Genomic DNA, 16,161 nt, shown 5'->3' with positions numbered 1-16,161 from the left:
GGTCAAAATAGCACGCGATTAAGAAAATAATTGCACACTGTGTTCTGACTTTAATTAATCGAGATTATCAATTATTAATCGAGCGCTGACACTGACATACCTTATTACTACTTTGGCAATATTCTTTTGTTAGATTTTATACTAATAAAGCTTGTTCAATAAAAAATATGGAAATTGAGAAAAACCTTGAGGTAAGAATGCAGAGGAGATGTCTAGTCCTCTGGTTGAGTCGTTGTGTGAGGCACCAGTGGCAGGAGAGAGACTCCGGTCCCTGGACGACAGAGACAAAACTAGAAAGCTTTGCAGCTCTAGACAGATAAAACAACAGAAGGTTAGAGAAATGCATGGTGTTAGAAGTTACAGATGTATCTATGAGTCAACAGGACACTTATGCACTGGTCAGACTATGGTAGGTATCAAGTGAACTCCCCCAATCAAACAGAGCATCACCAGAGAGTTTGCCCGCACTAATCAAATCCAGCTTTTGTCTCTGCAACTGTTGCTTCTTCGCCAGGGAGGTGGACTTGATGGACCAGGTTAGCTTCTCGGCCATTTGGACCCCAAGAAATGTAGTGCTGCTGACGACTTCCACCGCAGTGTCATTGATGTGGAGTGGTGTATGACTAGGCAGAGTTTTTCTGAAGTCGACAATGATCTCCTTTGTCTTTTCAACATTAAGGATCAAGTTGTTGACTTAACACCAGTCCACCAGGTGTTTCAACTCGTCCCTGTAGGCCAGTTCATTGTCATCCTTGATGAGTCCGACAACAGTTGTGTCGTCCGCATACTTTAAGAAGTGGTTGGTGTCGAGTCTGGGACGACAGTCGTGCGTCATCAGGGTGAACAGCAGTGGGCTGAGAACACAGCCCTGGGGGGAACTGATGTTCAGGGAGATGTTATTGTTCACACGTACAGTCTGGGTTCTGTTGGTGAGAAAGTCTATTAGCCAGTTGAACAAGGGGGTGCCGAGGCCCAAGTCACCCAGCTTGCACACCAGATGCTGGGGGATGATCGTGTTGAACATTGAGCTGAAGTCCAGAAACAGACAGTCTTTGTAACAGCGACATCTTCTGCGCCCTTCAGGATGTACGCACACACGGTTGAAGCATATTCCTCCACGTCTGAATGTTCACTGTCAGTTGCAGCCTCTTTGAACATCACAGTCAGTCCTCTCAAAGCAGTCCTACAGCGCCGACATAGCCCCTTCAAGCCACTGCATCTTCCAGAGGAGGACCGCCTTCTACGCCTTCCAGAGGGGGAGCGCCTTCTACTCCTTCCAGAGGGGGACTGCCTTCTACGCCTTCCAGAGGGGGACAGCTTTCTCCAGAGGGGGACCGCCTTCTCCATCTTCCATAGGGGGACCGGTTTATTGATTGTCCGTGGGTGTTCAACAGTCTAATGTCCAGGGGGAAGAAACTTTCACTGAACCTATCTGTCCTACTGTGGATGCTGCGGACCCTCCTGCCCTGTGGTGAGTGTGGGTGGAGTCAGAGGAGATGCGTTGGGCTCTGGTCAGGCAGCGCTTCTGCCTAATGTCCCGGATGGGTGGGAGCGGGGACCCGATGATTTTCTCCGCTGTTCTCACCACTCTTTGCAGAGACTTCAACCCCAAACCAGACGGAGATGCAGTTGGTCAGCAGACTCTCGACAGCTCCTCTGTAGAAGCTGATCAGGATTGGAGGGGGGAGGGAGACTTTCCTCATCCGGTGCAGGAAGTGCAGGCGTTGCTGTGCCTTCTTTGCCAGGGAGGTGGAGTTGTAAGACCAGGTTAGCTTGTCGGTCATTTGGACCCCCAGAAACTTAGTGCTGCTGACGACAAGGCCGACAACAGTTGTGTCGTCTGCATACTTTAAGAAGTGGTTGATGCTGAATTTGGGACGACAGTCGTGCGTCATCAGGGTGAACAACAGGGGGCTGAGAACACAGCCCTGGGGGGAACCGGTGTTCAGGGGGATGGAGCTGGAGATCTTATTGTTCACACGTACAGACTGGGTTCTGTTGGTGGGAAAGTCTGGTCCAGTTGAACAAGGGGGTGCCGAGGCCCAAGTCACCCAGCTTGCACACCAGATGCTGGGGGATGATCGTGTTGAACACTGAGCTGAAGTCCAGAAACAGACAGTCTTTGTAACAGCGACATCTTCTGCGCCCTTCAGGATGTACGCACACACGGTTGAAGCATATTCCTCCACGTCTGAATGTTCACTGTCAGTTGCAGCCTCTTTGAACATCCCAGGCAGTCCTCTCAAAGCAGTCCTGCAGCGCCGACATAGCCCCTTCAGGCCACTGCATCTCCCAGAGGAGGACCGCCTTCTACACCTTCCAGAGAGGGACCGCCCTCTACTCCTTCCAGAGGGGGACCGCCTTCTACGCCTTCCAGAGGGAGACCGGTTTATTGATTGTCTGTGGGTGTTCAACAGTCTAATGTCCAGGGGGAAGAAACTTTCACTGAACCTATCTGTCCTACTGTGGATGCTGCGGACCCTCCTGCCAGAGTGCAGCATGGAGAACAGTCTGTAGTGAGGGTGGGTGGAGTCAGAGGAGATGCGTTGTCCGCATACTTTCAGAAGTGGTTGGTGCTGAATCTTGGACGACAGTCGTGCGTCATCAGGGTGAACAACAACAGTGAGCTGAGAACACAGCCCTGGGGGGAACCGGTGTTCAGGGAGATGTTATTGTTCACACGTACAGTCTGGGTTCTGTTGGTGAGAAAGTCTAGTAGCCAGTTGCACAAGGGGGTGCCGAGGCCCAAGTCACCCAGCTTGCACACCAGATGCTGGGGGATGATCGTGTTGAACGCTGAGCTGAAGTCCAGAAACAGACAGTCTTTGTAACAGCGACATCTTCTGCGCCCTTCAGGATGTACACACACACGGTTGAAGCATATTCCTCCACGTCTGAATGTTCACTGTCAGTTGCAGCCTCTTTGAACATCCCAGGCAGACCTCTCAAAGCAGTCCTGCAGCGCCGACATAGCTCCTTTAGGCCACTGCATCTTCCAGAGGGGGACCGTCTTCTACGCCTTCCAGAGGGGGACCGTCTTCTACGCCTTCCAGAGGGGGACCGTCTTCTACGCCTTCCAGAGGGGGACCGCCTAATGCGCCTTCCAAAGGGGGACCCTCTTCTCCAGAGGGGGACCGTCTTCTCCAGAGGGGGACCGCCTTCTACGTCTTTGCCAGTCTCCAGAAGGACTTCGCCCTTGTCTTTGCCGGCTTCCTGTGGGTTAGATTACTTGTCTCTCCCTAATGCGTTTCACTTGTGCCTCGTTGTCTCTCCTGTAAGCCCTTGTCTTCCCTGTGTCTGTTGTCATAGCATTGTTATGTAATTGAGTTTCCTTGTGTGACTTGTATCTAGTGTTTGTGATTTCCTCAAAGACTTCTGCATCTGGATTCTTACCTGCCTGCCAGCAACCCTCATCCTAACAGGAGCGGGGTCAGGCCTTCCAACCTAGACATTGTGTAAAGTAAAATTGCCTCGACAGATACAAAGATTAAACATCAGTTTACAAAATAATTGTTGACTGCAGATTTCTAGGTTCGACCCATGACAAAGACACAAAGCATTAACATGTTTTTTTTGTTATTTTTTATTGGAAACACAAAGTAGAGATACATTAGATGGGTATCGCAGGAAGAAGTAGGTACTACAATAAGGTGAATTATTCCAGAGTGAATAATATACGGTGAACACAAAACAAAAACCCTACTTAAAGGTGCTCCGAGGAACTCTTAGTTTTTGTTCATTCTAGCACCCCCTTTGGTCCCTCCCCTATGGTCCCTCCCTGACACGCCAACAAAGTGGTGCCAAAGTGAATGGACAGTCCCAACAGCCAACAGCCAGTGTACAGCTCATGTTAACTTTGACCAATCAGAAATCATATACCCCAGCTTTAACACCCCGGGTGAAGCATATACACTGATATTTGAAACCATGTACAGTCTCTAAACTTCGACCATTGCACACAAACTTTAGTTAACTGGTATCCACTCTTCTTCTGGTAGGCGAGCCGACACGACGGGCGTCTCTCGATGATCACGCGCAACACGTTTTGTCCACAAAGTCGTATTCCACTTTCCGTTCCACTAGAATTTTTAATCCGTGTTTACCCGTCAATGATCTTTCTCAACAATTTTTTTTAAAAGGTTTTTTCACCATTATTTGACAGTTGAAGAAGTACAGAGGGGAAATGGACAGAGAGAGAGTGGGATGACATGCAATAAAGAACTGAGCCTTAATGGTACGCGCTTTACCAAATATGCCATGGTAGCTCCGCTTTCTCGTCATTGTTTACATATTCAACGTGTTCCTCTTCGATGTCGACGGTACAGTGGTGGTTAGAGTTGCGCTTCACTTCGTTTCTGTTTAAATAAAGGATAAATAAACCTCGAGTTTAGTCTTGATGAGCATTTCGAAGACACGTCTTTTATTTAGTTTAAGGAAAAGTTCAATGTTTTGCTTTGCCTGAAGGCCGTTTAACACGTGAGGCGTTTGTCTCCCCTGGCAATGCTTTCTCAATGGAGAGGCGAGCGGGCAGAGAGAACGCGCAGCGTCACGACAAGCGGGCTCACTCTCAAGGAACTGTTACTTCCGTGCTCTCATGGGAGCCGTTGGAATAGCTGAGAACTGTTTCTCTTTTTCGCTTGAAAAAATCTGAATCGCAGTCCTCCCTCTGTCAATTAACACAGGGAGCGGAACGTGACACAGCGAGACAAGGCGGCAACGTGAGCGAGAGTCGCCTACTGTGTGAAACGGCCTTCAGGCTCCGGCTCAAAAGACGACGGAAAACTGTTGAAATAACTTACGTGATCTCATTGAGTTCCTCAATGAAGTCTTCGGTGTGGTGGAGGCTAGAGTCGCGGTTCACTTGGTTTCCACTGTTTAAAAAACAGATATAGTTTATAAACTTTTAGAAAAATCTGTCCCTTCAAATCTCCTAATAGATAAAACCGTTGTAACCAGTACTCAAGTTGTAAAAAAAAAAAAAATCAGGGGGGATGGTGGATTGGCTTTAACGTTTAAGGACAGATCATTTGTGCTGATGACAGCGCATATGATGGGAGACCAATGGTGTAGCCTTATGATTATTGCGCAGGCTCGCATATTTCCATCAGCCCACCACCTGAATGGAGCGGCTGTTCAATCCCTGCGTCTTGACTCTAAAGATTCAGAATATTGCAATGGTTTACTCATTTGCAAACTAATATGTGAATAAGTTAGTACTGGCACTCCCCCCCCCACTCCTCATTTCAAGCACTGAATATAATATAATAAGTATCTCTATCTGTGCTTAAATAATAATCAAAAGGGTACACCATTGGTCTCCCATCATATGCGCTGTCATCAGCAGGGCTGGGTATCGTCAAGGACTTCGCGATACGATACGTATCACGATACACTGGTCACGATACGATATATCACGATATATTGCATATCTTTATATATCACGATATATTGCGATATTCCATAAACAAGTTGCCTTGTCAAACATAACAGCCAGTGTTTCCCCTAGAATTTTTTTTAGGCCCGGTGGTTAAAGCTGATAAAGAGTCTGCGCGCGGCGTGCGTACCAAATTTATTGTAGAAATTGACCAAAACTAACCGTAATATGGATGAGCCTCTTTTGACAGCCCGCTACTAATTAGGGCATAGGGTTATGCCTTCACATTCGGTACGTTTGTACATTTTGTGTTTCCCTCAGGATTTTTTGAGACTGCTGGGGGAGAATGTACCTTCTAGTGGGGTCTTGGGGCATGCCCCTGCGGAAGAAAACCTTTACCATTTTAAACTTAAATGCATCTGGTGCACTTGAGAAGCTAAATCTGATTTTATTTTTTTTGCTCTGTAAACAGCTGCCTAAAACAATTTTCTGGAATAATTTGGAGACACAAGCCATATAAACTATTGAAGAAAAACACATGGATATGAAAGTAAAATACAATAAACACTAAGACCTAATATAGACAGGTATGTCCTGTCTAGTATTAATTTCTGGAATAATCTGGATCATGAAACATTTTCTTTAATTTATTTAAATATTCATTTAAAATAAATAAATTAACCTAGGCTACACATCATGATTAGCCTATCAATCAAAATGTGTGCAAACTTAGCCAAATTTCATATTCCGACCATTATATTTCATGTAGCCTAGTTCTCAATTTAAAACATAAAAATAAAGTAGCATTGAAAATACCAAAAAATAAAGCTTGTAGGGCTACAATAGCCTGCTGTTTTCAAGATAACTTGCTGCGCTGTCTCTGCTGTTGATACAGATTGGTTGCCACGGCGACGTAGCGACTTTAACTTTCTAAGTTTTGCTCAGAACTTTTTCCTGTTCAACTCCCTGTTAATGAGTCCTAAATATCTCCAATGTATGCCATGGACCTATAAAGGAAGGTTCTTTCTCGTCAGTTTCCCTGTTTGACATGTGCGCTCCAAATGCACACGCGCATCGCGCCGTGCAGACAAAAAAATAAATAAAAAATAAATAATAATATTTTTTTTTTTTTTTTTTTTTTTTTTTTTTTTTTTTGGGCAGCTGTTGGCCTTCCTTTACTATTTTCTTCCTTTTTTTTGGTTTTGGCAAATCAAACACTGCTGCAGCTGCCATAACATCAAAATAACAAATCCAATTCACTCTTGTACTAACTGTACAGGACACACTGAAAATGAAAACACATCAATGTGCTCTTGTGTCACAGTGAATCTTAAGTGTTCTAAACAAAACATATTTAACTTCAATAGCCAGTATCCTAGAGGCTCAGGCCTGACAGCAGACATGGGTTTGAATCTGACCCGTGGTTGTTCTCTGCATATCTTTCCCTCTCTGCCCCATTTCATATCTGTGTCTCTGCACTGTCCATAAAGCCTTGAAAAGCAAAAAAAAAAAAAAAAAAAAAAAATCATAAAAAAATGTATTCCAAAAATATCGATTTTTAGTTATAAAAATCGATACTGATATCGCGAAACTAAGTATCGCGATATTTAAAAAAAAATTGACAGCCCTAGTGTGTATTACAACACACGTGCTGCTGCTGCTGTAAATAGGCTATAGCCTTAATGCTATTAATTTAGGCTGCCTCCAGGACAGCAATGTATTTCACTGAACACATTTGCTTAAATAAATTTAAAAAAAAAATGTAATAATGCCGATCATATCTACTTACATGATCTCAAGTGTTAACAGGTATTGTCCATCATCCTCATCGACGTCTTTGGGAAAAAATCTGGCTGTAGTCTTGATGATCCTGTAGGTGACACTCCGAAAAAACAAAATGGCTCCACGCAGCCATTTCAAAATGGAGTCCCAAAGAATCATAAGCCTTTGTTGCAAATCACCATGAATTGCAGCAACTCTGTCTTCTCCCAGCAATAATTTAGCCAAGTCAACTAAACAGAAAGAAACATCCAGAATAGGTTTGACGATTTTGTAGTATCTTCCAACTACTCCAGCCACGGTTGCAAGCCATAGACACATGTTTTCTCTCCGGTTTCTCCAGCTCAAGTGTGAGTATAACTTTTGTACTTTGCCGCGTGTTACTCATCCTGCCCTCAGTTGGATGAAATATGATCCCACCTCCCTTACACGTGCTGGAACCAGATTGGTCTGTGCTGCAGTGGGTGGTGGTTAAGTGGAGAGCGGGAGATTGCTCTGCCAGTGCTCTTCAAATCTGGAAAGTCCCTTTTTTTTCCCCTCGCTTTTTCTTAACCAGATTTTGAGAGACCGAGAGAGATGAAATGGGTCAGAGAGTGACATGCAGAGAACGACTCTTGCCAGATTGTAACCTGACTCTGTTGTGAAGAGGACTGAGCCTCATATGGGGAGGCACGCTCTTAACCATTAAACCACAAGCTTCCCCAGGAACGTCCCCCTTCTAAAAAGCTTTTTTGTTGTTGGAATTTTTCCTCGGTCGAGCTTGGTGTCTAAGGGCAGAGGGTTTTCATATCTGTACAGGACCCTTGTCTTTTATTTGTAGCCGTTCAGAGTGACTGGGCTGTGATTAATTTTTCATTTGTGTGCAACTGCAAAGGCTTAGTTGTGTCTGGGAGCAGCCTGTGATGAAGAATTGTTTTTAAAGTTTTTATTTTTTATTTTTTTGCACTTTCAAGGCTTTTATTGATAGTGCCGAGAGACAGAGATGAAATGTGTCAGAGATGCAGAGAACGACCCGGGCTGGATTCTAACCCGGGTCTGCTGTGAAGAGGACAGAGAAGCCTTGTTTGAGTTAATCCTTTTGAGAGATCACAACACGTCTACATATCGCTGCAGTAGTCGTTTCATGCAGTGATTTAACCAGGTCAACCAAAGACTGAAAAAACTCCAGAATATGTTTGAGAATTTTGGAATAACTTTTGATTTCCATGATGACTGGACTGATGTTTTCTCTTATGCTGAAGTGCTGTGAGTAACTTTTGGTGACTGTTTATTGTTTATCTCCCTGCCCTCTGCTTGCATGAGGAAGGAATGGGTGTATCATACTTTTCTTATTGTTGTAAAATATGAGATTTTAATACATCTTTTGGAACCTGATTGGATATTTGATTATGGACTCATTGTCATTTTTCCTTGAAGAACAATTTTTTCAAGAAGCATGCCTAGTTAAGTAGGTCTAATGTTATATCTTGACTAGACCATTTATTTGGAAACCTGTCCTTGTCCAAGTAACAAGTGTTGAGAGAAGTGAAACAAACAGTATGCAACTTTTTTGTTGTATGCACACACTCTTATTGATATGGTAAGGGATCTATATTCCTTGTCTCAAAAGAATGAGTGAGAGATATACGCTGCATAAAAAAAGTGTCCTCAAAATTCTACACTAAACCACATAATGACAACTTTAAAAAAAGTTTGAGACTTTTGCAAATGTATTTAAAAAAAAAAGTATTCACAGCCTTTGCTCAATACTTTGCTGTGGCGCCTTTGGTAAGGGATCTATATTCATCTTTATTTCTCATAAGGAAGAGTAAGATAGTTAAGACAAAAATTAATAAAATGTAAAAACAAAAAAGGAATCATGTAACCTTTTAACTTTAAAGCAGAATCAACTAAACTATGGTACTTAAGTTAGATAGTCTGTCTTGAACTGTAAGATCATATGTGGTCATGGACATTAATCTAAGGTACGTAAAAAGCTTCTTTTTTTTGTGTGATTATTTTGATTAGTTTTCAACATCTGGACCTTAAAGACCCACTTCACCCGTGGAAATATGAAGGTGTATTGAACTCTGAGATCCTATGATTTTATAATGATAGAACGCCGGTTCTATATGGGTGAAGTATTCCTTTAAGTAAACTATTGATAATAACAGTAAAGAATATGGTAAAATGAAGTTAGAATTAATCAAACATCTAAGAAATACAACTTAACAATTCAGGACTGTACTCTTTACATAAACATATGTAGCCTATATGTCGGCAGAAAATAGTCAGTAATTTGATCTCTCACACACACACACACACACACACACACACACACACACACACACACACACCCCTACCCCAGCTCTCTGTAATGCGTTGAACTCAGTGTGACCTTGAGGTTGTAAAACACTGTGTGGCGTCAGCTAATAAAACTGCACAGACACCAACACTGTTTCTATGTCCTGTGTGTGATCTCCGCTGTAGTTCCCCCTCCCTTCTTAGCAATGCTACAATCTTTATTTATCATAGCGCCTCTTAAATATATTTCCATACTCCATTAAATAGTTTTGTTTTATTGTTATCCTCTGACAATGTATTTTCTATGGTCACATAATATTTCATTAGTTCTTTCCAGCTTTTTAAATGTAGGTGCCTCTGTTTCTTTCCAGTATTTCAAAACGTTGATTCTTATAAACAAACGAAGAAAACTTAGGTTGCATTCCGAATCTCATACTTTCTACTATATAGTATGTAGAAAAAAGATTTAGGATGTCCCGATTCTTGTGGCCAGATTTAGGATGGTTAGAAGTACCCAGATGTCCTACTTCATGCGGCCAAGATTGTTAGTGTTGAAAAGTGCATCCTATTTGGGCGATTCTGACCCACAATCCAGTGCGCACGTGAAGTGATGTAACATCGACGAAGCCTCCATATGAAAACAAACGGGGATGCGACGGATATAAAAGCAAGAGGCAAGATCAAGGCGCAATGTTATGATGAAATAAGAGAGAAAAGTATGTCCCAATAGTATGCCTACTGCATCCTAACTAGATTATTTTTATCGTCGGATGTAGTATGTAGAATAGAAAAAAGAAAGAGTATGCGATTCGGAACGCAACCCAAATCTGCAATCCAATAGGGTACCTTACACCCTCGGGATTCTGAAAAATACAAACAGCTGAGCTGAAAACTGCATTTGTGTTTTTACAAATAGTTGATATCCATTCTTGGATTTCATTAAATCAAGTTTGTTCGCTGTCATACAATTCCAAAAGGAGTGTATGAGGGTAGAGAGCCACACTTAACACACTGGTCAGAGAAACTGTCCCTGCGTTCCAATCCCCATACTTCCCTACTATTTTAGTATGCCAGAAAAATAATTAGGATGCCCCTATACATGCACGTCAATTGTAGTATGCTGAAAATACATAAATGTCCCACTAACTCCAATAGCATTTTGGAGTATCCGTCTTTATTCTTGACATTTCTCGACTGAATGAAAAAAAACCTTCCTTTTATTATTTTTTTCTCTCTCCTGTGGCCCTTAAACTCTTCTGTACTTTAGTATGTAGTGTAGTAAAAATAAAAAGTATGTGATTTGGAACGCAGGGTGTGTATACCTGAAGTAACCACATCCCCACTGCGAGATTAGAAGTGTTTATGTGATCGTTCAAATGGTGCCTTTCTGTCTGAAGGGTAATGTTTACTTTGGGGCCTTAAAGGGGCAGTGTGTAATATGACATCATCAAAAGTTCTAGGACTTTCTAGAAAGTTCTAGAATGCAATGCTCCCTCGGTAACCCCACCCCAGCCTACTGGCTATGGTGGTTTGGCCACTGTAGGTTCAGGACCCTTCCTCGATAGTATAGTGGACAGTATCTCCGCCTGTCACGCGGAAGACCGGGGTTCGATTCCCCGTCGGGGAGTAACTTTTCAATTTTTTACCCCTTTAGATCAATAAGAAGTACCGTATTGGTCCGAATATAAGACGGAGTTTTTTCCCCTGTATTTAAAAAAAAAAAGTATTCCCAGCCTTTGCTCAATACTTTGCTGTGGAGCCTTTGGTAAGGGATCTATATTCCTCTTTATTTCTCATAAGGAAGAGTAAGATAGTTAAGACAAAAAATAATAAAATGTAAAAACAAAAAAGGAATCATGTAACCTTTTAACTTTAAAGCAGAATCAACTAAACTATGGTACTTAAGTTAGATAGTCTGTCTTGAACTGTAAGATCATATGTGGTCATGGACATTAATCTAAGGTACGTAAAAAGCTTTTTTTTTGTGTGTGTAATTATTTTTATTAGTTTTCAACATCTGGACCTTAAGTAAACTATTGATAATAACAGTAAAGAATATGGTAAAATGAAGTTAGAATTAATCAAACATCTCCTAAGAAATACAACTTAACAATTCAGGACTGTACTCTTTACATAAACATATGTAGCCTATATGTCGGCAGAAAATAGTCAGTCATTTGATCTCTCACACACACACACACACACACACACACTCACACACACACACACACACACACACACACACACACACACACACACACACACACACACACACACACACACACACACACACACACACACACACACACACACACACACCTACCCCAGCTCTCTGTAATGCGTTGAACTCAGTGTGACCTTGAGGTTGTAAAACACTGTGTGGCGTTAGCTAATAAAACTGCACAGACACCAACACTGTTTCTATGTCCTGTGTGTGATCTCCGCTGTAGTTCCCCCTCCCTTCTTAGCAATGCTACAATCTTTATTTATCATAGCGCCTCTTAAATATATTTCCATACTCCATTAAATAGTTTTGTTTTATTGTTATCCTCTGACAATGTATTTTCTATGGTCACATAATATTTCATTAGTTCTTTCCAGCTTTTTAAATGTAGGTGCCTCTGTTTCTTTCCAGTATTTCAAAAATGTGATTCTTATAAACAAACGAAGAAAACTTAGGTTGCATTCCGAATCGCATACTTTCTACTATATAGTATGTAGAAAAAAGATTTAGGATGTCCCGATTCTTGTGGCCAGATTTAGGATGGTTAGAAGTACCCAGATGTCCTACTTCATGCGGCCAAGATTGTTAGTGTTGAAAAGTGCATCCTATTTGGGCGATTCTGACCCACAATCCAGTGCGCACGTGAAGTGACGTAACATCGACGAAGCCTCCATATGAAAACAAACGGGGATGCGACGGATATAAAAGCAAGAGGCAAGATCAAGGCGCAATGTTATGATGAAATAAGAGAGTAAAGTATGTCCCAATAGTATGCCTACTGCATCCTAACTAGATTATTTTTATCGTCGGATGTAGTATGTAGAATAGAAAAAAGAAAGAGTATGCGATTCGGAACGCAACCCAAATCTGCAATGCAATAGGGTACCTTACACCCTCGGGATTCTGAAAAATGCACAGCTGAGCTGAAAACTGCATTTTTGTTTTTACAAATAGTTGATATCCATCCTTGGATTTCATTCAATCAAGTTTGTTCGCTGTCGTACAATTCCAAAAGGAGTGTTGAGGGTAGAGAGCCACACTTAACACACTGGTCAGAGAAACTGTCCCTGCGTTCCAATCCCCATACTTCCCTACTATTTAGTATGCCAGAAAAAGAATTAGGATGCCCCAATACATGCACGTCAATTGTAGTATGCTGAAAATACATAAATGCCCCACTAACTCCAATAGCATTTTGGAGTATCCGTCTTTATTCTTGACATTTCTCGACTGAATGAAAAAAAATCTTCCTTTTATTATTTTTTTCTCTCTCCTGTGGCCCTTAAACTCTTCTGTACTTTAGTATGTAGTGTAGTAGAAAGAAAAAGTATGTGATTTGGAACGCAGGGTGTGTATACCTGAAGTAACCACATCCCCACTGCGAGATTAGAAGTGTTTATGTGATCGTTCAAATGGTGCCTTTCTGTCTGAAGGGTAATGTTTACTTTGGGGCCTTAAAGGGGCAGTGTGAAATATGACATCATCAAAAGTTCTATGACTTTCTAGAAAGTTCTAGAATGCAATGCTCCCTCGGTAACCCCACCCCAGCCTACTGGCTATGCGGGTTTGGCCACTGTAGGTTCAGGACCCTTCCTCGATAGTATAGTGGACAGTATCTCCGCCTGTCACGCGGAAGACCGGGGTTCGATTCCCCGTCGGGGAGTATCTTTTAAATTTTTTAACCCTTTAGATCAATTAGAAGTACCGTTTTAGTCCGAATATAAGACAGTTTTTTCCCCTGGAAATAGGTCGTAAAAAGTCGGCCTACTGGCTATGCGGGTTTGGCCACTGTAGGTTCAGGACCCTTCCTCGATAGTATAGTGGACAGTATCTCCGCCTGTCACGCGGAAGACCGGGGTTCGATTCCCCGTCGGGGAGTAATTTTTAAAATGTTTTAACCCTTTAGATCAATAAGAAGTACTGTTTTAGTCCGAATATAAGAGAGTTTTTTCCCCTGGAAATAGGTCGTAAAAAGTCGGGTCGTCTTATATTCAGGGTCTAGTATTCGGCGTCCAGTAATGGACTGCCCGTTACCAGAGCGGTCACTCAGCTTAAGGGTCTGTGTCCAAGTTGTATTTATTTTATTTTTTTATCGGGTGGAACCAACACTGGCTGCACTCTCGGTAACCCCACCCCTTCAAGGACAAGAACAATTCTAAATTCTAAACAATGCACCTGATGACATTCCAACCAACATGGATTCCTCAATGAGACTTGCCTGCTCAATGTACAAAATGCAATATTAATATTTGTAATTCTCCGCTCAGGAGGATAATTCAGATTATTGGCAGAGGTGATTTTACACCAATGAGGACATATTTATGAATGAGGATATTGATTTTAGCTAATAAATTACTTTAAGTGTTACACAGTGCCCCCTTGTGGTACATTGCTGTCTTGTACGATATATGGAAGCCAGACATTAAAAACATTTGGCAAGTCTTCGGGGGAGTGTGTGCCCGGGCCAAAAATCCCCTGTTTGAGTGCGGAGCCCCCGTGATAACAACATGTGGAGGAACTGGACATACTTGGCGCCCTGGGGATGTGTGTTTACTGTTTACATATGTCCACTGTGCGGTTTAAATGACCACAACAACACAAAACAACCTCTTAATTAGAGGGTTTTTGTGTTTTTGCTAACAGAACATGTATAAACAATCAGCACAGCCCAACAGCTACAGACAGCTAAAAAAGATAGTAATAAGTTATAATAATAAGTCCACAACTAAATTAAAAGAAAATGTGAAAGAAAAGCAATTCACCTGAAAACACTGCACTTTATGCACTGAAAAGCAAAGGGGAAAAAACAGTCAGACGCCCACTCACTGCGAAACAGGAGTTAAAGGTGCTGTAAGCAGAATGGTTCTTTTAGCTAACTTCCTGTCAGTTACTGCAGTTAGCGGTCCCCTCGCTCGTCCCTACGTCACCACATTAATGCACGAGCAGCGAGTTATCTAGCACCATCTCAGATCCATAAGTGTGATAAAAACCATCAAAACAGACATTGGGAAGGATTTTTACCTGCTCCGCCATTGTAGGCGCATAAACATTCACCCATCTGTTGCTCTGGCGTGCACCGGCAGTGAGACCATGAGTGAGACGGGTGTCGGTTTGTAGCGTTCTCTCTTGTGATTGGATAAAAATTTCGGGATCCTCCAATAAGTTTATTTGCCGATTACATCCAGAGCAGCTGACTGAGATATCGGCTTTATGAAACGTGCACATTATGTAAGTGATCACTGTATGAATAAATAGCGATTTAACACTTATATTAATATAAATAAACCACTTACTTCACCTTTAAGGGAAGACTCAGTATCAAGACCTAATTAGGCCTACTGAAAATAAACAATTTACTCAGATCCCAATTTATCTCACACACAGGGAGATTAACCCATCACATACATTGGGCGGCAGTGGCGAAGTGGGTTTTTTAAATTATTATTCAGGGTTAATTTAATAGCCGTTATGTGTGATCGGCTGTACTGACATTTAAAATTATTGATTGAAAAGGCGGTTTGAGGCTCACGTCACAGTTTATAGGGTTTCTGTAAATTCACCAAGTTAAAATCAAGACTTTTTAAAACCAAATAGAACACATTATAACACCTATGAAAGCATGAATAAAGGGGACAATATGGCATCAAATAATACATTATTATTTTAATTAATTTCAGAGCACATGATACATTGAACTGTGGAAAATGCAAATACAAACTGGAAAAATGGAAAAGTGAACATCACCTTTTTCATAACTTCTCTACAACCTTAACCTAGATCATCAATGGACAGATTAACAAATTAAAACAATATACATTAATTTAAATAAAATTGTAAATTATTTCGTCCATTATAAAACGGCTTGGCCTCTTGCAGCAGGATCCACTGTCAAGGACATCAACTCTTTTATTTTGAAGGAAACCAAACATTTTCCTAAAGACCTTTCAAGCCCTGCAAATACCCTGATAATTATAATACTTAATCCACTCTAGAAAATGTTTATTCAATGTGTTGGAAAAACTGAAGAAAAAGCATTTTTTTTTTCAACTTGAATCTTGATTATTAACCGCATACTCTTATTGTGATGGTGTCACCACTTAAAGGCCTACTTCACCGGTTTGAATATGAAGATGTATTGAATTCTGAAATCCTATGTAGTATAAATGTGCGAACAAAATCGGTTCATCCTAGCCTGAGAAAAGGCAGAAAGAGTGTTTTATTTAACCCTATATTTCTCTTTCTCATGACATCACAGAAAGAGAAATATAGGGTTAAAAAAAAACGTACTTTGTAAATATTACTGTGACGTCACTGTAATATTTACAAAGTAAGTTTTTTTAACCCTATATTTCTCTTTCTGTGATGTCACGAGAAAGAGAAATATAGGGTTAAAAAAACACTGCCTTTTCTCAGGCTAGGATGAACCGATTTCAATTTTTTTCGCACATTTATACTACATAGGATCTCAGAATTCAATACACCTTCATATTCCCACCGGTGA

The sequence above is a fragment of the Ammodytes marinus genome (assembly GCF_949987685.1).
Source record: "Ammodytes marinus genome assembly, chromosome: 14".
Classification (NCBI taxonomy): domain Eukaryota; kingdom Metazoa; phylum Chordata; class Actinopteri; order Uranoscopiformes; family Ammodytidae; genus Ammodytes; species Ammodytes marinus.
The sequence above is the reverse complement of the archived record's forward strand: the minus strand, read 5'-3'. Positions refer to the sequence as shown.